Source organism: Camelus dromedarius, chromosome 15, assembly GCF_036321535.1.
Source record: "Camelus dromedarius isolate mCamDro1 chromosome 15, mCamDro1.pat, whole genome shotgun sequence".
Lineage (NCBI taxonomy): Eukaryota > Metazoa > Chordata > Mammalia > Artiodactyla > Camelidae > Camelus > Camelus dromedarius.
The window spans coordinates 42,709,789-42,732,081 of record NC_087450.1 but is presented as its reverse complement, the minus strand read 5'-3'; the positions used below and the strand labels follow the sequence as shown (position 1 = coordinate 42,732,081).

The window sequence follows — 22,293 nt, the reverse complement described above, 5'->3', positions numbered from 1 at the left end:
TGGTTTATGTGCTAATTATCTGTGTGGCAAATTAAAATGTATATCATGGTGCATATATGCACCAGAAGTCAATAGAAGGCAAGTTCATTGTTGGTGATGAGGACCAGAGGCCTGCTTTTTCAAGAAGCCTTACAAGGAGGGAAAAATAAAACTTACTATATATTTAAAAAAAAAAAAAAGTAACAAGAAGAAGAAAAAAAAGCATTGTGTTTGATAGTTAATTAAGAACTATGTAAGGAACATTTGTGAAAATCTTTGAAATGTACAAAAAGGATTTATAGGGTGTCTTCAGTTTAAACTAGGTAGTCTAGAGCATTTTTCTTGCTTTGGGGTCTCAGCTTTTATTATTTTTTGGTTTATTTTATAACTTTGTAAATTGTGAATAACTGACAGCAATGCAGATTACTCTTGTCCTTAGACATGCAAATGAATTTTGTTAGTTGGAGGTACTATTGATTTTTTTTGTCCTCTTGTGGGAGAAGCCAGTTTTGGATTTATTAAGCAAATCCATTTTACCATTCCCAATTGCCTATATGTTTGTGTTCTTTGGATTCACTTTTGAACCAGATGAAACATCTTATTTTTTCCATAATTAATGAATTAAGTAAAATCATAGACAAGTGTTCATTTTACATTTGCATCGGAGACACAATGTTATCTTTTTGTTTGAATTATCCTTCTAAGGCTTGAACTCTGATGTGCTTGAATCCCACTGTAGCATTTTATGTCATTGTGATTTGGAGCAGGGAATTTTATTTTTTAACCTAAGTCTGTTTACCCACTATAAAAAGGGGTCATGGTGCTATTTTTCTGCTGTGGTTTTTGTGAGGATTAAAGGAGATGTTGCAAGTAACACCCTTCTCAAAATACCTCATATATCTTAAGAACTCTACTTTTTATTATTAGAAGGCTTTGGCAACTAATTTTACCTTTCCCAAGACTTAATTTCTTAATCTGTAAAGAAAAAAAGAGGAGACTTTTTACATGGTTGTTAGGTTATAGGTTTCACTGGCAAAAATGGAAGAAGTAACAGTAGTTCCTTTTGGAAGGGAGGACATTTTAAACATGCAGTTAGCTTTGCTGCTCTGAGAAGAAGAAATGTAGAGTTTGATCTGGTGAGCCATTCATTAGAACAGCAGTCTGGTACTTCAGTTCAGTAAACATTGACTAAGGGGACCCAGATCTGCTTGCTTTTGTACTAGGAAGAAGCACTCAGGCTGGAAGTGTGGCTTACTAGGGTAACAGAAGTATTCTTTGCCCCTTAAAACAATTTGGAGGGTGGTTCCTGATAGATGAAAGGCTTTGGAGCTCAGCACCTTGATACATGTGGACATGCTCACCAGGGAGTCAAACTGGAAAGGGCTGCATTTTGCTTAACTAGGAATAACCATTTGTAATTTTAAGAGCTATGTTTGGGTGAGTAGGACGTGGGATGATTGAAGAAGAGGGAGGAACTGGAAAGATGGCTCAAGGATATATGTTATTTAAATTGACCATTCCCTCTGACCCTCAGTATTTACAAATGTTTTACCTAAGGTTTTCTTGGGGGTTCGGGTGATGAGGGTAGGATGGAATTGATGAATTGGTTGAGTTTAAAAAGGGGATCCTGAGGCTGAGGGAATTTAAGCCCCCCAGAAATTAGTGGTGGTCTGGGAAAGACCTTGGCTTTCTGTGAGTTATGTAGTTGGAGAAAGTTGGGGGATGGTTCAAGCAAAGGGCATCCTCAGCTAATATTAGCTTAGGATAATGAAAACGACCCTCAGTGCACTACCATGTGTATGTCAGGGAGGAAGAAGACTTTCCTCTACTCCTGTCAGTTCTTCTAACTGGTCTAAGAATTAAATTGTCAAGAGAAACCAAACCTAATTTTGTACGGGAATCCCACATACATGAGGTCAGAGAGTTCACATATAGGAGAGGTTCAAAGATGGAAAGGTAAGATGAGGTATGTATGCCATTCCTGAGCTAAGGATTGGGACAGGGGCCTGGGGCTTCCAGAGACAGGAGGGTCATCACAGAACATAAGAAGAAGAGCAGATGTTTGGTAATTAGATGTTTTGCCCTGCCATACACGTGGGGCCACTTAGATAAAATTAATCTCTGGTAATGACTCTTTTCCTGGGGAAGAACCCCCAATTTAAATTCTTCTAGGTGGTTAAGGGAGAGGCAGTAGTCTCTCTTCAGCCCACAGGGTCTGGATTGCCTTTAGCTCAAAACAATCTTCACGCAAAGGTGACACATTTTGGGGAGGCTTGTTCTGAACCCCTACATGAACAGCAAGGAGTTTATACATCAGTAGATAACTACAGTTATAACTGGTTTATACATTGATTTTGATGTAACAGAATTAAGTACTACTATAAACAAAAGCAAGAGTCTGCCTGATACAAACATTTTAAAGTTTTATACAAAATAAAATAGTCCTTGTAATTTGACTTCAGCCTCAGGGTCTAGGAAGTGGGAAGGATGTGTCATGCCTGCTTACTTTCTTAAGGGTTAAGGTTAGGGTTCCTCTAGCCATCTTTGGAACCTGAATATCCCAAATATTGTGGAGTGTGGGGAGGGGAGCGGCTCCCCACCCCATTCCTTCTGGAGGTTGAGATCTGGGCTCAGACTTTGCCTTAGCTGTCCATATTCTGGCTAAAGGTGTTTTAACTTTGCTTCCTCCTTCTTTCTGGAGCCTGAGGGCATGGGGCACTTATTGGAGTCTCACCGCACTCTTCTGACATTCCTACCCTCAGCACCGCGGGTACAGTCCTCCAGGCTTGCTGAGTTAATAAACCTGTTCATTAATCCAGTCAGCACCTGAATGTCTCAGTTCCCTGGGCCCCTTATGTAGTCCTTTTATACTGTGAACCATATGACTAGCCCAGGACACTGTCCCCAAACTCTGCTTTCCCTTTCTTCTCCCATTTGTCACTTCACTGGCTAAAAGACAGAGTTGAGACTCTATTCTGAGAAGATAGCAACAAAAGGATGAGATGATATATGCATTTTACGGAAAAATAAACTGTGATGCTTATGAACAATGGGCAGTGAGCAAGGCAGTTTCTAGTCATTGCATGTAGTTTCTAAAAGCTGGATGGTAAAAGCTGTGAGTAAGTCTGTGTAGTGGTTTCCCTGCTTCATGTATCTGAACAGGAAGCTTTTCTGAATTGATCATAGTTGTTCTCTTTATGTTGTATTTTTGAAGTATTCTGTGGTTGTTCCATAAACTTCTTTGAAAAATAAACATTTCTGTCAGAGAGATGTATTTAAAGTTTCCTGTTGATAGAAAATAAAATGGTCCTTTTCTGTCAAAGAACAAAACTCAGCATTTCTGTTTAGCATTTAGTCATGTGATTCTTTTTGAATCTTTATGTTAAAAATGAAGTACCATTTTGTTTATAGAGTTCAAAATATTAAATTGAATATCTTCTAGAGTTTAGCCCTTACATTTTCTGCTGTGTGTGATAACTTGCTTTTATTTGAGTTAGGTAGATGGTTATGTGACACCATTAGCTAGTATCCTTTTTTGGGTAGTGATGGCTCTTTTGAGGGTGGGTGAGTGGGAGATTCTATCTCTGTGGATAACTCTTGACAACTGATTCTGACGATGTGCTCCCTCATCACTAGGCTCATGTTCTCCATCTGTCTAGTGTCCATTTGAAATCTCTGGTTATTGGCCTCAGCCTCAGTTTGGCTAACACTAAATTCATTCTCAACGCCATCCTCTCTTCTCTACCTGGGTATGTCCTTGGAATTTCCTGAGTGATACGAGTATCTTTGATTAAGCCCCTTTTTGGCCAGTGAGCATTTTTATACATATTTTTTTTCTCACTTTTATGAGTACTTTTGTAGTATAGAAGATTAGAAGTAGAATTATTGGGTGTAAATTTATTTGCCTTTTAACTCTTGCCAGCTATGCTAAATTGCCTTTTTAAAAGGCTCTATCAGTTTATCCTCTCAGTAATAGTATGTTTAGGAGGCCTTGTGTCCCCATACCCTCACTTTTGCTAGATTTTATCATTGTCAACTATGATAAAGTAGCAGTTGGAAACATGGCATCACATTGCTATAATTTGATTTTCTTTTCATATGTGACTGTTTTGAATCTTTGCTCATTTTTTCTATTGTTAGATTTTATTCTAATTCTTAATGCTTTCATATTTTATAGATAACTTTAATTCATCTGGAGTTTATTTTGATTTTATGGAATGAAAACTGCTTGATTCTGAAGGAGATTCAGGGGCTAGTGGGCCTTGTAATTGTGTATTGGAAAAATTTAGACAATAAAAATAAATTTTGCTGTCTTTGGAAAGTAGTTCATTTCAAATTCATTTAAAAATTTAATTTATTATTACCCAACTCTATAAAGTGTGTTGGGAAAATAAGAAAACCCTGCCAACAAAAAGACCTCTCCTTTCCAGTGTAGAAGGGAGAAAAAACTCGATGTATTTGGTATGCATGTCAGATACATGAATGTAGATAGTTCAAGAGAGTCTGTAAAATTTCACTCATATTTACAGTAAAATAGACGTTTAATATTTCTATTATATTTTTGAGAGACAAATAAATGCTCCCTTGATAGCCTACTGTACACATGGTGACAGATTCCTGAGTTAATTCCAGAGGTATGTGTTTATAGGTCTGAAAGTCAGAAGGCCTGTGACCTTGCATGGTTAAAATCTGGAGACTAAGATTATCTAGTTCCTGACCAAAAGATTTGGCCCATGTTTTTAAGGAAACACACTTTGGTAGGCTAAAAATGACTTTCCAAAAGAGATCCACGTCCTGATCCCTGGTAACCTCTTTTGGCCAAAAAAGGTCTTTACATTTGTGATTAAATTGAGGTGGGGTGGTTATCCTGGAGTATCTGGTTGCGTCCTAAATGCAATCACGTGTATTATGAGGGAGGCAGAAGGAGATTACACACACACTCACACACACATAGAAGGAGGCAAGGTGATCCACCATGGAGGCCAAGATTGGAGTGATATAGCCACAAGTCAAGGAATTCTGGCTGCCATCTGAAGCTGGAGGGGGCAAAGAATGGATTCTCCTTCACTCCCTGAAGGGATTGTGTCCTTGACACCTTGATTTCAGTATTGGCTTACTAATACTGATTTCAGACTTCCAGACTCTGGAACTGTGAAAGAATACATTTCTGGTGTTCTGAGGCACCAGGTAATCTGTTACAGCAGCCATAAGGAGGAAAAATATATTCCCTAAGGAAAGGAGAGAGTTAGCTCTCCCCTCTTTATTAAACTAAGAAAATTTCATTTTATTTACCCTTATATTAATTATTGGTATAACACTTGGCTGTTGACTTCTCTTCACTAATGAGCATCATTTATTGGTTCTCACTGTTGAATAATAGAGATTAAAGTTAAATAGGCTACCAAAGTGACTTTAAAATAAAAATGAAAGTTTAACCTCTGGTATTTGTAAGGTTGATGGTGACATATTTTGATTATTTTTAAAAAATCTGAAAAGTATTTTTCCAGAGTTTGCCCCCAGATTTATTATTTTTCTTGTTTTATTTTTTTAAAGAAAATGATTAATTTCTTTTCCCAATTCTACTTTTGTCTATATGAGAATTTTTTATTTTATTAGAATTTCCAGGGTTTTAACCAAACTCATTTTAAAGTTCTTTTTTTGTATATTCCCTAATCATATAGTTTTACTTTCATTCATATTTCTGTTCTCCTGTTTTCTTTAATATCTTTATTTTAAAATCTTAATTTGACTGCTTAGTTTATGTTCTCTTTATTATTATTTTATACAATGTATGAGTATAGCTCTGTATGAATCCCATAACTTTTGATTTGTAATATCTTTAGATTTTTTCCCGTTAATATTATTGTTTCTAAACTTTGGTAGAGGGCTTATTAAAAATATATATGCTCTAACTCCACTCTAGACCTATTTAAATGAGAATCTCTGGGTGTAGGGCTGAAGCTTCTGCGTTTTAAACAAGCTGCCCAGGTAATCTGGATGCACACCAGAGTTTGAGAACTATAAGTCTTGTTTATCCTTAATTTAAAAAAATTTAGTTCAATGTTATTTGGGAGTTTAAAATTTTCAAATTGTTAAGAGTCTTTGTTTTGAATTTATTATTAGTTCTTTGTTTTATTGTGTTATAATCAGAAAATATGCCCTGTAAATTAATTGAGATTGCTCTTATGTCTTAACAGATAATTGATTTTTGTAAGTAACCTCCACTGTGGATACTTGAAAAAAAGACAGGTTATGACATTTGGTTTCTATCTATTGATTTTTTTAGAAAAATTGAGGTGAAAGTCACAAACCATAAAATTAGCTATTTTAAAGTAAACAAATCAGTGGCATTTAGTACATTTACATCATCATGTCACCACCACCTCTGTCTAGTTCCAGAGTACTTCATCACCCAAAAGGAAACCCTGAACTTAGAAGCAGTTACTTCCTTTATTCCTCCAGTCCCTGGCAACCACCAACTTTCTATGTATGGGTTTACCTATTCTGGATATTTTATATAAACAGAACCATATATCACCTTCTGTGTCTTGCTTCTTTTACTTAGAATACTGTTTCCAAGGTTCATCCATGTTGTAGCATGTATCAGTACTTCATCCCTTTTTAACGCCAACTAATATTTCATTGTACATGTATAACACAGTTTGTTTAGTCATTCAACAGATGACTATACATTCTCAGCAGTGTATGAGGGTTCCAGATTTTCTGTCTTCACCAATACTTGTTATTTTCCATTTTTAAGATTGTGGCCATCCTTGTTGGGTATGTAGTAGTATCTCATTGTGGTTTTGATTTGTGTTTCTCTAAAGACAGTGATATTGAGCATTTTTTCATGTGCTTATTGACCATTTGTGTATCTTCCTTGGAGAAATGTCTATTCAAGTCCTTTGTCCATTTAAAAAGTTGTTTGTCTTCTTTTTTTTGTTAAATTATAAGCATTCTTTAATATTTTGGATACTAGCACCTTGATTTGCAAAAGTTATCTCCCATTATGTGGGTTGTCTTTTCACTTTCTTGATAGTCCTTTGATGTATAGAAGTTTTAAATTTTGATCAAGTCTAGTTTATCTAGTTTTTCTTTTGTTGCTCATGGTTTTGGTGTCATCTAGGAATCCATGGCCAAATCTGAGGTTGTGAAGATTTACCCATATGTTTTCTTCTGGGAGTTTTATAGTTTTAACTCTTACATTTGGGTCATTGATCCATTTTGAGTTAATTTTTGTCTGTGGTATAATACAGAGGTCAACTTCATTCTTTTGCATGTGGATGTCCAGCTGTTCTAGTACCATTTGTTGCAGACTATTCTTTCCCTATTGAATGGTCTTGGCTCCCTTGTCAAAAATCAGTTGGCCATAAATGTATGGGTATATGTCTGTGTGTGGGTATATTCCTGAGCTCTCACTTTTATTCCTTTGAGCTACATGTCTTTTCTTATGCCAGTAACACACTGTTTTGATTATTGTAAGCTTTGTAGTAAGTTTTGAAGTTGAGAAGTGTGAATCCTCCAACTTTGTTCTTTTTTGTTACTGCTGGCTACTTGGGACCCCTTGGAATTCCATATGAATTTGAGGGTCACTGAGCTTTTCCATTTCTTCAAAAAAGGCTATTGGAATTTCAATAGAGATTGCATTAAATCTGTAAATTTACCTGGTGGGGGAAACTTTTGGTCTTTCGCTATGGGGTGTGATGTTAACTGTGGGTTTTTCTTCAGTCTTTGACTGTTGAGTGTGATGTTAGCTGTGGATTTTTCTTAAATGCCCTTATTTTTCTTTTAAATTTTAAAAATTTCTCTAATTGGGGTTCATTGCAAAACCTTAAATAAGCTAACTTAAAAATTTTGCCAGTTTATGGGAAGTAGTCTCAAAATTGAGAACAGAAGAAATTTTTAGATAGTAATAATTTTTGTGCTTGGTGATTACTATATGGTCAAGAATATGCAGAAAGCATTTATGGAATAGGGGTAAAAAGGTGAAAGGACCTTCAGACCTCACTGAATACAGGATTTTATTCTCTGAACTGTTGCAGTTGACAATTACATCTACTTCTAAGGCTACACTGTTTAATATTGGCTTGTGGAAAAACAAAGTTTGCCCAGATTGAGCCTTTTAAAATTAAATATTTTTTTCATGTGTTAATTTCTTTCTTGATTTGTAAAAAGTGTTTATGAATATCAGTCAGTTTCTTTTTCTGAGGCCTACACAGGAGGAAAGAACCATGGACCAACAACTTCATCAGAAGTTGCTCAGGAAAATGGAAACCCATTTTCTTATAAAAATGGAAGTACCCCCAGAGTCAGAATGCACATTGTTCTTGCATTTGGTAAACTGTCTTATTACCTGTCTTCCTTACAGGTATTTTAATGGCATTCAGATAGGTTTTATACAAAATATTTTTGGTAGACCAGGTCTTAGAAATATTTTTTGCAGAGAGACAGGAGGTGATTACCTTTCATACTCATTTCCGTTATTTTCAGTTATCCTAAATAGTTTTGGGAAAAACCCCCAAACCCTACTAGAATAATTTTGCTTCTTTGAGTCTTGCCAGCATTCCTTCCTTGACCCCACCAACCCTGTCCCCTCAACTTGTAGTGGAATCTTTTGTGCCATGTTTAGCTAATGCATTAAGTGAGACTTTTAAGTCACAGAGATGAGGAAGAGAAAAGATTAGCTGTGGATCAGGTGTTGCCTAAAACATTTTGCATTAAACAAATCACAGTTGTGCCTTTCTTTCCATCCTCTCTGGAGTTTAAAACATTGCGTAATGATTTGTTGTCTCTGAATATAGTTGATGTTTGTGTACAGTTTACCCGTGGCCTCACCAATTAACAGAGAGCAGGTGTTTCCTCTTGGAAAATAGTTTGCCTGGACTGGACATTTTTTATTGTTCATTCATTTTATATATATACATATACATACATACATACATACATACATACATACATACATACATACATACACACACAGATCCAGGTTTGAATTTTCTTGTAGAAGTTCATAATTTTCATTTTGGCATTGGGTCTTTGTATGGAAATCTGGTGGTGACTTTTTGGCTTGTGGCTGCAAGGGGCAATAATAAATGCACTCTGGTTTTGTGTGCTTTTCTCTTATTATTATTATGAAAACTGCCTAAAAATTTTGGGAGGCCTTATTATGGGGTTGGAAAGAGCCCAAGCTTTATAATAATCTGTATTACTTACCTTATACACAAGGATATGTAAATTATGATTTTATAACTGGCTTTCTTTTAATTCATTCTGAACATTTTAATGTATGTTTAAACAGAATAACTTTAAATTAACATACATGTTTTATACAGTTGGGTGTAGTATTTCTCTATTAGCCAGAATAAATGTTGAATGATTCTTTCCTTTTCATGATTTTTTTCTGATAGATGATTTCTTCTAATATTGTGATGCCCTCTAGTGAATTCAGACTTTCAGATAAAAAGTTATGAGAGGCAGTAATCAGTACAATGAAATCTTTGAAAGGAACATTCTTGTAATTAGGCCTGTTTTTACGTCTTGTTGAGAAGACAAGTTTCTTTTCCTGGAAGTGTTTGAGCGAAGATTTGATAATATCCCATGAGCCTTAGTATTGAATTAAGTGAAATTGTTCCAGATGACTTCTAAAATCTCCTTCAGCTTCAAGGTTCTAGATTCCATATGAGTTATTAGTCTTCAGTCAATAAATAATAAGCATCCATAGTGTTTAGCACTGTCTTGAAGGTTGTGAAGGTTTCAAAGGTAGTATTAAGCCATGGATGTGACTTCAAGTAACTTTTGTATGCATCAGTTTGGAGAAAACAATAGTAGTGTTAGCAGATGGGGAAGCCCCCCTAAAAGGGGGAGAACCCCAGAGAGTAGGTTCTTGTCTTCCAGCCGAGAAAGAATTCACAGTGGAGACAAAGGGGCAGTGTCAGAGCTGCTTTACAGCTCAAAAAAGGAAAAGAGGAAAAGATACTCAAGTAGAAAGACACTCCCACGGGGGAGCCATAAGCCCAGGTGGCTTGACGTAAGATTTCTTGCTTTTGGGGTCCCGACTGGGTCCTTTTATCTACCTTCTTGCCTCCTTCTCACTGGCTACTATTTTCCTGCTTGCTTTTCAATTTGTTCTGCTCTGTGGAACAAACACTCTACAAAAACAAGATTAGGTAACTGGGGACCCTTAAACAATGTGGTCATGCTAGGTTGGGCAACTGAGTCAAGCAAGTGGGCCCCTTAAACAATATGGATATATAAATTAGGTCATGTCAGGGCTTCATGTTTCCGCAAGGTAGCTTTTTCCATTAGTCAAGCAGAAGCATTTTCTGGGGCTAGCCACAGGCTAATTTTAAACTTTAAAGAAGTCTCTAGTCAATAGGTCCAGGCTTAGTTCCCTTTCTCCCTGCCTCCCTCAGTAGCTAAACTTTATTGAACACTTACTCTGTTTCTGGAGCTGCTCAAAACAGTTTACTATGTCATTTAATCTTCACAATCATTGTCAGGTAGGTACCATCTTTAGTTCTATTTTACAAGTGTAGAAATTGAGACCCAGAGAGGTTAAACAACTTGTCTAAATTCATACAGTAAGTGGTGGAACCAGGACCAGCTTATATAAAATAGTAGTGGCTAGGTTAAGGTAATTTTTAATTGTTTACAGGTTGGCAGCTCTCTGACGGGATGATTAGTTGTCCCTGTCAAGCTAGCTCAGATTGCTTTTAGATACATTATTTTTACATTGCTACTCTTAAGTGTGTGGTTTCTTGTTAGCTTTATTCACAGAAGTGGTAGTTTACTAATTTGTACTTAAATATTTTAGTCTGTTAACAAGTTTTGGTCCATAGATACTTATTTTAAAAAAGACTTATTTGACAGAATGATACAGCCTTACCTTCCTGGTTTTATTTCTCTGGAACGTCCACTGCTAAGTCCCGTGCTTAAGAACTCTTTGAGGGCGTTTATGACTTTTGGCTTTCTTTTGGCTTTCAGAGTCATTTACCATCTTTTTCATTGGATTTTGAGGCTCATATATCTCTGCCCTTTTGATTTTCATCACCTAGACCAAGTAGACATTGATTTCTCCATTTATTGCTATTAATTTTATCAAATTGGTAGTGCTGGCTTTTTGATCCCCTGGATTCTACCTATTTGTGGTATACTCAAGTCAGTGTTGGTTGTACAGGGACAGTATAGGATTCATCTTCAGTGTAACTGTTGGAAAGATAAGGTGAGCCTTAGAATGAAGGAATATTGTATTGTGATATATAAGGTAGGTTTTTCTTATTTCTGGAAACTAGTCTGGTGACAATTTGTAAAACTGTTTCTTTGCTTCAAATCATTTGTACATAGTTTCTAAATTGTATTTAATAAGTTACAGATTAATAGTGACTTTAATAGCCTGACTACTCCTTAGGCTCCATCTCTCCTATATTTTTCAATTCTGTGTTTACCTAAAGATTTCTTAACAACATGCTCCTTTCTTTATTTTTCTCCAGTGAGAAATGAGAGGGAATGTGAGAAGGAACAAAATAACAGCTTTCCAAATGAAAGGGGAGATACTCAGAAGTGCCCAGCCTGGGATTTTAAAAAGTCTAGAAGGATTGAGCTAAGCTCTAGAGAAGACTATTTCCAAAAAAAATAGGAGCTTAGAAAAAAATATACCATGTGACTCCATGTGCCTTTTGATACATCTTGAAAATAGAATAACTACTTTTTAGGATTTTTGACACTTTTGTGACCGCCCCCCCCCATTTGTTTTTTATATTTCTCCCTGTCTTTCTTCTTCCAAAGGTTTTTCTAGTAGTGAAAATCAAGAAGAGTTATTTAAGGGGTAGGAATTGTGGGGTAAGTTGTGGTCTTGAATTCTGTGGCCCGGGATCTGGGAGCATAAAGTACAGTGTTGGTGAGGGATTAAAAAATAGGTATAAGCTGGTCACGTTTGGAAGAAAAGACAGGGGGATAGAAGAGGGCATCCCACAGTTTATGAGTTAATACAAGAGATTGAAGTGTTAAGATATAGTGTTATAAATCATTATTCCAAGTTAGGTGTTTATTCACAGTGGTTAAAGACTATGTTGTTATTAATGCTATTTTTTAGTTATGTATGAGTGAAATTGGCTTTTTGTAGGATGACCTAAAAACTTGATCATGTATGTATCATATAATTTCTTTGAGAAAATGCATTCTGAATTCCAAACAGCTGACTTATTGCAAAGTTTTGGAATGCTACTTGCTCATAATTTGGGACTCTAGTCTCTGTCCATATTTTGATGGAATTCCCAACTTGGGACCCAGAATTTTATTTTACTATAAATTAGATAAATCTCTGTGGAGTAGTGATATGTATGAAAATAAAGTGGAGGTTATAGATCAGTGGTAGAGTGCAGGCTTAGCATGCGCAAGGTTCTGGGTTCAATCCTCAGTACCTCCATTAAAAATAAATAACCACCCCCCCCACCAAAAAAACCACCAAGGATAAAATACTGGGCTTAAAAGAAAAAAAAAAAAGAAAAAGAAAAAAAGGGAAAAATGTTTAAAAAAAAAGACAAAGAAAATATTTTTTTCCCCAGACATCTTGATCTCATTCAATACCGTACATTAGGAAAAAATTACATTTATTGTAAAAGTTTTTAAAGAAGTAACTTTGGTAATCAGAAACTACAATAATATTTGGCATAGTATTTGTAATTCAGAGTTGGTTTTGTATTTTATTTTCCAAGCATTGAAAAATCTTTAAGATTCAGATGGACTTTTGACTGTTGATTATATCACCGTAATGGGGAAATGAGGCCTTCTGGAATCTAGTTGGGTGGCACAATTGCTGTTTTCTTTGACTTAGTCATTTTTCCCTTCTGGGTCTTAGCTTCTTCATTTACAAAACAAGAATGTTCATAACAGTGTTATTCATAATAGCTATAACCTGGAAAATACTCAAATGTCTACCAGTAGAATAGAAACATTTTGGATATATTTATACAACAAAATGCTATACAGCAATGAAAAGAATGGACCATTGTTACACTTATTAATATGGATCAATCTCACAAACATAATTTTAAGCTTAAAAAACAGATAGTATGGAGGAATAGACACTTGTTGATTCCACTTGTTGATAAACTTTAAAAAAAACAAGTAAGGCTAACTCTCAAGAATATAGTCCTGGGAGTCAGATTAGTGGTCACCATTGGGGAGAATTAATAACTAGCAGGGAACATGCATAAAGGAGGCTTCTGGTCATAGGTAATATTCTGTCTTGATCTGGGTATACCCACTTTGTAAAAATTCATCAAGATGTGCACTTAGGATTTGTATATTTTATTGTATGCTTCAGTTTTAAAAAGGCTGAGAGTGTGTACCAAAACAAAACAAACAAAAAAAAGTAAAAGAAACAAGGACTGACTGGATTGGGAGCCAGGAGAACTGGGTTCAAACTTCAGCTGTACCTTTAAAAAACTGTTATTTTAGGGAATTCATTGACCTCTCTGAGCCTTAATGATTTATATAAAATGGAAATAATACCTGTTTTCTGTAATTTAGTTGAGGTAAAAGTTTGAAAGCACACTTTCAAGACTAGAAAATGTTCTATGAATGTTAAGGGAGACTTTTTTTTTTTTTATACTTTTATATTTGTTTTATTTTTACTCTCTTAAAATAGAAAGGACCCCATATAAATTCAAAAATAGTAAAAGGACCAGAATTGAAAGACATTTTGATCAACTGAACCATGTTTGTTTATACCTGCTTTTGAATTCCTGAAAACAATATAAAATGGTAGTAGCAATTTATCAGACTTTCCTCCTTTTTTATACCAGGCCTTTTCACAAATAATAATAGACCTCTTTCCAAGTATACTGGGTTTTATGCTGAGGCTATAATAGTGAACAATATCAGCATGGTCCTCAAAGCTAAAGAACTGTAGAACTAAAATTCTGGAGGGAGTGACAGGCTGAAAACAGGAAAACAGAGAAATGAAGAAAATAACTGTAAGTTGTAATGAGAGCTATAAAAGCACCAATTAGGGCTGAGGAACAGACTGACTACGAAGGGTAGATTTAAGCAGTGATCAGCCTTAGTGAAAGCTTCTCCTAGGAAATGACATCAACCTGACACTTGAAAGGAAAACAGAAAGGTAGTTAAGCAAAAAGTCTAAGAAGACCATCAAGGCAGCACAGGCAATTTGTACAAAGCCCTGAGGCAGAAAGTGGCCTGTTGGAAAACCTGACAGGAGTGTAAGTGAAGAGGGTTGGGAGAGGATACATTTGGAAAGACATGTGAGAGCCAACTCATGTAAGACTTGTAGATTTTGGTGGGAATTTGATTTTTAATCTAGGCTTAATGGAAAACCATTAAAGGCTCTTAAACAGGGAAATGATATAATCAGATTCACATTTTAAGATTTTTTTTTTTTTGCCATAGTATAAAGGACTGGTTATGAGTAGGTGGGTGGCAGTATGGTTCTGCCAAGAATGAAAGAGGTGATGTCAGAGTAGTCCAAGCAAAAGATTATTATAGCTTCTATTAAGCTGCTGGCAATGCAAATTGATGGAAAGTGGTGGATTTAGGATATATTTTGGAGATACAGTTGACAGATCTCTTGTTAAGTGGATTTTGAGAGTGAGGGAAAGGAAAGAATGAAAGATAACCCCTAGGTTTCTTGGAAGAGAATCTGGATGGTTGCTGATACCATTTACAGAGGTGGGAAAAACAAGGGCTGTGTGGGGAGTAGAGGAAGGGGAGGAATAATCATGACAGTTATTCTGGATGTGTTGTTTAATAAAATTGTTAGATACCCAGGTAATCAGCTGAATCTGTGAGTTGAGCTCAGAGGAGAGGATTGTATTGGAGATATATTTTGGAAAGATCAGCATGAGGATAATGAAGAGGAAGAAGGGAGGAGGAAAAGGATAGAGAGAAGACAACCAACTTCTGAATGATGGGAAGCCCTGACATTTAGAGGTCCAGTAGAGGAGGAGGAGCCAACCAAGAATACCCTGAGAGAAGGAGCAGTGATATCAGAAGAAAACCTGGACAGTGGTATCACAAAAGCCAAGACAGGCGAGTGTTTTAAAGAGAAGGTGGCCATTCATGTAGAGTGCTACCAAGAGGGAGAGTAAAATGAGGCAGTGTGAAAGTGGGTTTTTTGTTGACATGGTTTCAGTGGAGTGGTAGAGGCAACAAGCTGGACTGTAGTTGATTGAAGAGGTAGTGGGAAGTGAGAGACACTGTGTTCTTATGCATTTCTCTGTTGGGCAGATGTTCACTTAATGTACATGAGGAATCTTCAAAACCTATTCAATAAGCTTGGGGGTTTGCATTATTCATAAACGGCTGTAGGAAGTAGCATTGGCCTTTGTCTCCCAATAATTTTTCTTTGGTTAGCTTATGATTGTTAATTTAAAAGGTTCTGAATTTCATAGGCAGCTTCCATTTTTGAGTAAAACCGAATGTTCAATCTGTGTTAACTTCTAGAGTTAGTATTATATTAAATTAAAACTTAGAGTATTTACCTTTTCAGGAAAGTAATTACATGTCTTGAAAATTATGCCAGGACCATTTCATCTTGAAACACTTGGAAATTCATTCTGGTTTTTTGTAATTGCAGTGTTTCAGTAAGGGCAACATCTAAACAGGGATTGCATTTGGCAGTTATGTACATATACTTGTTCTAAACTAAGCACTGTTTCTGTGGTTTAGATTTTTCCTTTATAAATAGAATTTTAATCAATGTGGTTAATTTTTTTTCCCAACATGTTATAATTAGCACTGGCTAAAATTTAATCCTAAAATGTGTGTAATAAATTTAATAATATTTTATAAACACTCCTCCTATTAAATGAAGGTAAATAGGAATTATTTGAATATTTAGAAAGTTCTCTAGTTTACATTTTTCTGTAACAGTGTGGAAAGCAAATGTGGCTATTTAAAAAGAAGTTGATACATTACCTACTTGGTCCTGTCATTAGAAATGATGTTACCCCACTCAACAACCTGGGCAGGCTCTGATCACCACAACACCAAATGCACCCCCAATCAAGGAGATAACAGCCAGCACACATGGGGGAAAAACATGGCAACCATCCATACTAAAAACAACCCTCACAACAAAATAATTAGATGCGAACAGTCTACACAGGGGCACTCCCACTTAAAAAAAAAAAAAAGCCCCTCAAGACCACAGTAGATAACTGTTACTCCCAAATTCGTAGAGTCAGCAAAATAAAAGTAAAATGAAGAAGCAGAGGAACCACTCCCAAAGAAAAGAACGAGAGAAGTCCCCTAAAAGAACAAACAATGAAACAGACCTTGACAATCTATTAGACCCTCACTTCAAAAAGGAGATTATAAAAGCAGTGAAGGAAATAAGAGAGACTATCAGTAGAAACGCATAATACTGTAAAATGGAAATAGAAACTATAAAGAGGAGCCAGTTAAAATCAGAAAACTCAATTGCTGAGATAAAAGCCAAGATAAAGGCAGTCAAAAGCAAACTAAATAATGTAGAAGAATGAATAAGTGATTTAGAAGACATGATAATAGAAATCACCCAATCAGAACAGCAGACAGAAAAGCAAAGGAAAACCAATGAAAGCAATATAACAGACTTATGGGATAATATGAAGTGTGCAATCTATGTATAATATGGGTTGCAGAAAGAGAAGAAAGAGGAAAGGGGATTGAAAAGGTATTTGAAGAAATCATGACTGAAAATTTCCCAAACCTAAAGGAAGAATCAGATATCCAAGTACAAGCACAGAGGATCCCAAACAAGATGAACCCCAACAGACCTACGCCAGGACATACTATAATTAAGATGACCAAAGTTAAAAGATTTTAAAGGCAGCAAGAGAAAAACAAAGCATTAGTTACAAAGGAACCCCCATAGGCTTTCAGCTGATTTCTCTACACGAACACTGCTAGTGAGAAGGGAGTGGCAAGATACAAAGTCCTGAATGACAAAAAGCTGCAACCTTCGTTAGCAGAGGAGAGAGAATTTCACAGACAAGCAAAAACTAAAAGAATTCAGCAATACTAAACTTATCCTAAAAGAAATATTGGAAGTTCTACTTTAAATAGAAAGGAAGCTATAGAAAAGAGAAAAAACCATACTTGGAAATGCGTTAACTACAATGAGCTGCAAGAGAATAAACATGAAGATGTAAAAGAGGACATCAAAATCATAAAAGGTGGGAGAGGGGAGCAAGAAAATGTAGATTTTCTTTTCATTCTTCTTAGGATGTATTTGAGCCTATATAAATACCAGTCTAAAACAAACAGATCTAGTAATGGATTAACATACTTAAAAAACAAGGTAACCACAAATCAAAAGCATACAATGGAGTCACAAAAACTAAAAGGAAATCAACCTAATACAAAAGAAAATTATCAAACCACAAAAAGAAAAAGAAAATGAAAGGAACAAGGAAGAAATACCAAATCAACTGGAAAACAAAGTTTAAAATGGCAGTAAACACACATCAGTAATTACCATGAATGTCAATGGACTAAATACGCCAATCAAAAGACAGAGTGGCAGATTGGATTATAAAACAAGAGCCTACAATATGCTGCCTACAAGAGACCCACTTTAGGGAGGACACACATAAATTAAAAGTGAGAGGATGGAAAAAGATATTTCACACAAATGGAAATGACAAGAAAATGGAGGTAGCAATACTCATATCAGACAAAATAGACTTTAAAACAAAGGTCATAAAGAAAGATAAAAATGGCCACCATATAATGATAAAAGGAGCAATACAAAAGAGGATATTACACTTGTTAACATATATGCACCCAGTATAGGAGCACCTAAATATATAAAACAAATACTAACAGACATAAAAGGAGAAACTGATGGGAACACAGTAATAGTCGGAGCCTTTAACACCCCATTAAAATCATTGGATAGATCTTCCAGACAAAAAATCAATAAGGCAACAGAGATACCATATGACACCATAGAACAGTTGGACTTAGTTGAAAATTTTAGGACATTACATCCCCCAAAATAGAATATACATTCTTTCCAGCTGCTCATGGAGCATTCTCTAGGATAGATCACATACTCGGACACAAAAGAAGCCTCAACAAACTTAAAAGGAGAGAAATTATTTCAACTGTCTTTTCTGACTACAATGGCATGAAATTAGAAATCAACCACAGGTGGAGAAAAAAAAAAAGACAAAACAACTGCATGGAAACATGCTATTAAAAATCCAGTGGGTCAACAATGAAATCAAAGAAGAAATTAAAAAATACCTTGAGACAAATGACAAAACACAACCATACAAAATCTATGGGATCCAACAATAGCAGCCCTAAGAGAGAAATTCATAGCAATACAGGCCTTAATCAGAAACAGAACAAAACAAAACAAGTACGATCTCAAGTAAATAAACTAACCTATCACCTAAAAGAATTAGAAAAAGAAGGACAAACAAAACCTAAAGTCAGCAGAAGGAAAGAAATAATGAAGATCAGGGAGGAAATAAATAAAACAGAGATTTTAAAAAATTGAAAAAAAATTCAAACCAAGAGCTGTTTTTTTGAAAGAGTAAACAAAATTAACAAACCTCTGAACAGACTGACCAAGAAGAAAAGAGAGAGGAAACAAACAAAATAAGAAATGAAAATGAAGAGACTACAACCAACACCATAGAAGTACAAAAAATCATAAGAGAATACTATGAACAATGGCAATAATTTGGACAACTTAGAAGAGATGTACAAGTTTCTAGAAACATATAGTCCACCAAAACTGAGACAAGAAGAAACAGATAATCTGAATAGATAATTTGATCATGAGAACTGAAATAAAATCAGCAGTAAAGAAAAATCTCCCTGCAAACAAAAGTCCAGGACCAGGTGGCTTCACTGGGGAATTCTGTCAAACATATAAAGAACTCATACCAATCCTTCTCAAACTCTTCCAAAAGATTGAAGAGGAGGGAATACTCCAAACTTCATATGAAGCCACCATTGCCCTGATACCAAAACTAGACAGACACTACCAAAAAAGAAAATTACAGGCCAATATCGTTGATGAATATAGATACAGAAATCCTCAACAAAATATTAGCAAACAATCCAACAACACATAAAAAAGATCATACACTATGATCAAATTGGATTCATCCCAGGGACACAAGGATGGTTCAACATACTACGCAAATCAATCAATGTGATACACCACATCAACAAAAGAAAGGACAAGAATCACATGATCATCTCAATAGATACAGAAAAGGCATTTGATAAAATTCAGCACCCACTTACAATAAAAACTCTTACCAAAGTGGGTATAGAGGCACCATATCTCAATATAATGAAAGTTATTTATAACAAACCCATGGTCAGCATAATACTCAATGATGAAAAGCTGAAAGCCTTCCCACTCAAATCTGGAACAAGACAAGTATGCCCACTCTCACCATTTCTATTCAACATAGGCTTGGAAGTCCTAGCCATAGCAGTTACAGAAGAAAAAGAAATAAAAGGGATCCAAATTGGAAGAGAAGAGGTAAAATTGTCACTATATGCAGATGACATGGTACTATATATAGAAGACCCTAAAGGCTCCACACAGCAACTACTAAAGCTAATAAAAGAATCTGGCAAGGTAGCAGGATACAAGATTAACATACAGAAATCAGTTGCATTTCTTTACATTAACAATGAAATATCAAGAAAGGAAAGAAATAATCCCTTTTAAAATAACATCCAAAAAAATAAAATATTTAGAAATAAATCTGACCAAGGAGGTGAAAGACTTATACATGGAGAACTACAAAACACTAAGGAAATTAAAGATGACTTAAAGAAATGAAAAGATACCCCATGCTCTTGGATTGGAAGAATTAATATTGTTAAAATGACCATACTATCCAAAGCAATCTACAGATTAAATGAAATCTGTATCAGATTACCCAGGACGTTATTTACAGAACTAGAGCAAATAATCCTCAAATTTATATGGAATCACAAAAGACCCAGGATTGGCAAAGCAATTTTGAAGAAAAGGAACAGAGCTAGAAGAATAACCTTCCTAGACTTAAGACAACACTCCAGAGCTACAGTAATCAAAACAGCTTGCTATTGGCCCAAAAACAGTCACATGGATCAATGGAACAGAATAGCCCAGAAATAAACCCACAGATCTATGGTCAGTTAATCTTTGACACAGGAGGCAAGAATATACAATGGAGTAAAGACAGTCTCTTTAGCAAGTAGTTTTGGGAAAACTGGACAGCTGCATGTAAATATCAACTGAGTTAGAATACTCCCTCACACCATACACAAAAATTAACTCAGAATGGCTTAAAGACTTTAACATACGACAAGACACTTTAAACTTCCTGGAGGAAAACATAGGGAAAACATCATCTGACATAAATCTTAGCAATGTTCTCCTAGGGCAGTCTATCTAGGAAATAAAAGCAAAAATAAATGGGACCTAATTAAACTCATAAGCTTTTGTACAGCAAAGGAAACAATAATCAAAATGAAAAGACAACCTATGGAATGGGAGAAAATAGTTGCAAAAGATAAGAGTTACAAGGGCTTAATTTCCAGAAAATATAAACAGCTCATACAACTTAATAAAAAAACAAACAACCCAATCCAAAACTGGACAGAAGACCTACACAGGCAATTCTCCAGTGAAGGCATACAAATGGCCAATAGGTACATGAAAAAATGCTCAATATCGCTAATTATCAGAGAAGTGGAAATCGAAACTACAATGAGGTATCACTTCACACCAGTCAGAATGGCCATCATTCAAAAGTCCACAAATGATAAAGATGCTGGAGAGGGTGTGGAGAAAAGGGAACCCTCCTATACTGTTGGTGGGAATGTAAATTGGTGCAGCCATTATGGAAAACAGTATGAAGATTCCTCAAAAAATTAAAAGTAGCCTTACCATATGATCCAGCAGTCCCACTCCTGGGCATATATCTGGAGGGGACTTGATAATTTAAAAAGATACATGTACCTCAATGTTCATAGCAGCACTATTTACAATAGCCAAGACACAGAAATAACCAAAATGTCCATCAACCGATGACTGGATAAAGAAGCTGTGGAATATTTATACAATGGAATACTACTCAGCCATAAAAATAATAAATTAGTTTTATTTGCAGCAGCATAGATGGACCTTGAAATCGTCATTCTAAGTGAATTAAAGAAGAAAGAGAAAGGAAAATACCATATGATATCACTCAATCTTAAAAAAAAAACAGAGACAGATGAGTTTATTTTTGAAACAGAAACAGACTCACAGATATAGAAAACAAACTTATGGTTACCAGGGGAGTAAAGGGGGGTGGGATGGGAGTTCAAGATTTGCAGATGCTAACTATTATATGTAAAATAGAGAAACAAGTATTTCATACTGTATAGCACAGGGAACTATATTCAGTATCTTGCAGTAACCTACAATGAAAAAAAGGTGAAAACAAATAGATGTATGTATATGTATGAATGAAACATTATGCTATACACCAAAAATTGACACAACATTGTAAACTGACTATACTTCAATTAAAAAAAATAAACTAGCTAAAACTAAAACCCTTAATGGATTTTAAAGCCAATTCTTCTTTCCTCATGTGAAACCTTGAAGATCATAGGCAGTGTAATATATGAGAAAGAATACTGAACAGGAATTAGGATACCTGACTTTTAGTTCTTAGTTTGGCTCTAAATATTGGGATGATTTCTTTCACTTTTTGGAAAGTTGGTTTTCTTATTGGTGAAATGACAGTGTTGGACTGAATGATACTTAGTTGTAAAAGTTGATTCACATTGACATCCAAGTGAGAAATGTCCTTGGAGCAGTCACTTTGGGATGCTTTACCTTTCCAAGATGGCCTCACAAGAAACTGTCATTGCCTTATGTTTACATCCTATTTTTGACCAAATATATATTACTCTGCTTGATAATGTATCATATTCTCTATAGCAGGCCCATATGACTCTTTTAATTGTTTCCAAAACTCAAATATGCTTTCCAAGTTTGAAGATTCATTAAGTATAATCAATAGAATATGCTAAAGGTTCTGTAGGGATTTTCTAAAAGGGAATTCTAGATATATTATAAGTACTGACAGCATTGTTAGAGTAAGTATTGCAGCTTTCCAAGTCAGTCTTTTTCAAGCATACAGGTCTCATTTGGAAATCATGAGTCTGGTATTTCTTTTTGAGTTGATTGACTTTGTGGGACTTCTCATTGTACTCTGTGACCCTAGATTTGAGACTCTTGTTTTAAATTTCTAATGTTTTTTCATTGTCATGTAACTCTTAGCTTTCCCATTAACC

General features: G+C 35.4%; 1 protein-coding gene across 1 annotated transcript in view; it reads left to right on the top strand.

The window, feature by feature from the left end:
* Positions 1 to 22,293, top strand: part of LCLAT1 (lysocardiolipin acyltransferase 1) — a 162,849-nt gene that overhangs the window by 14,303 nt on the left and 126,253 nt on the right. The gene's annotated exons all lie outside the window — the stretch shown is intronic.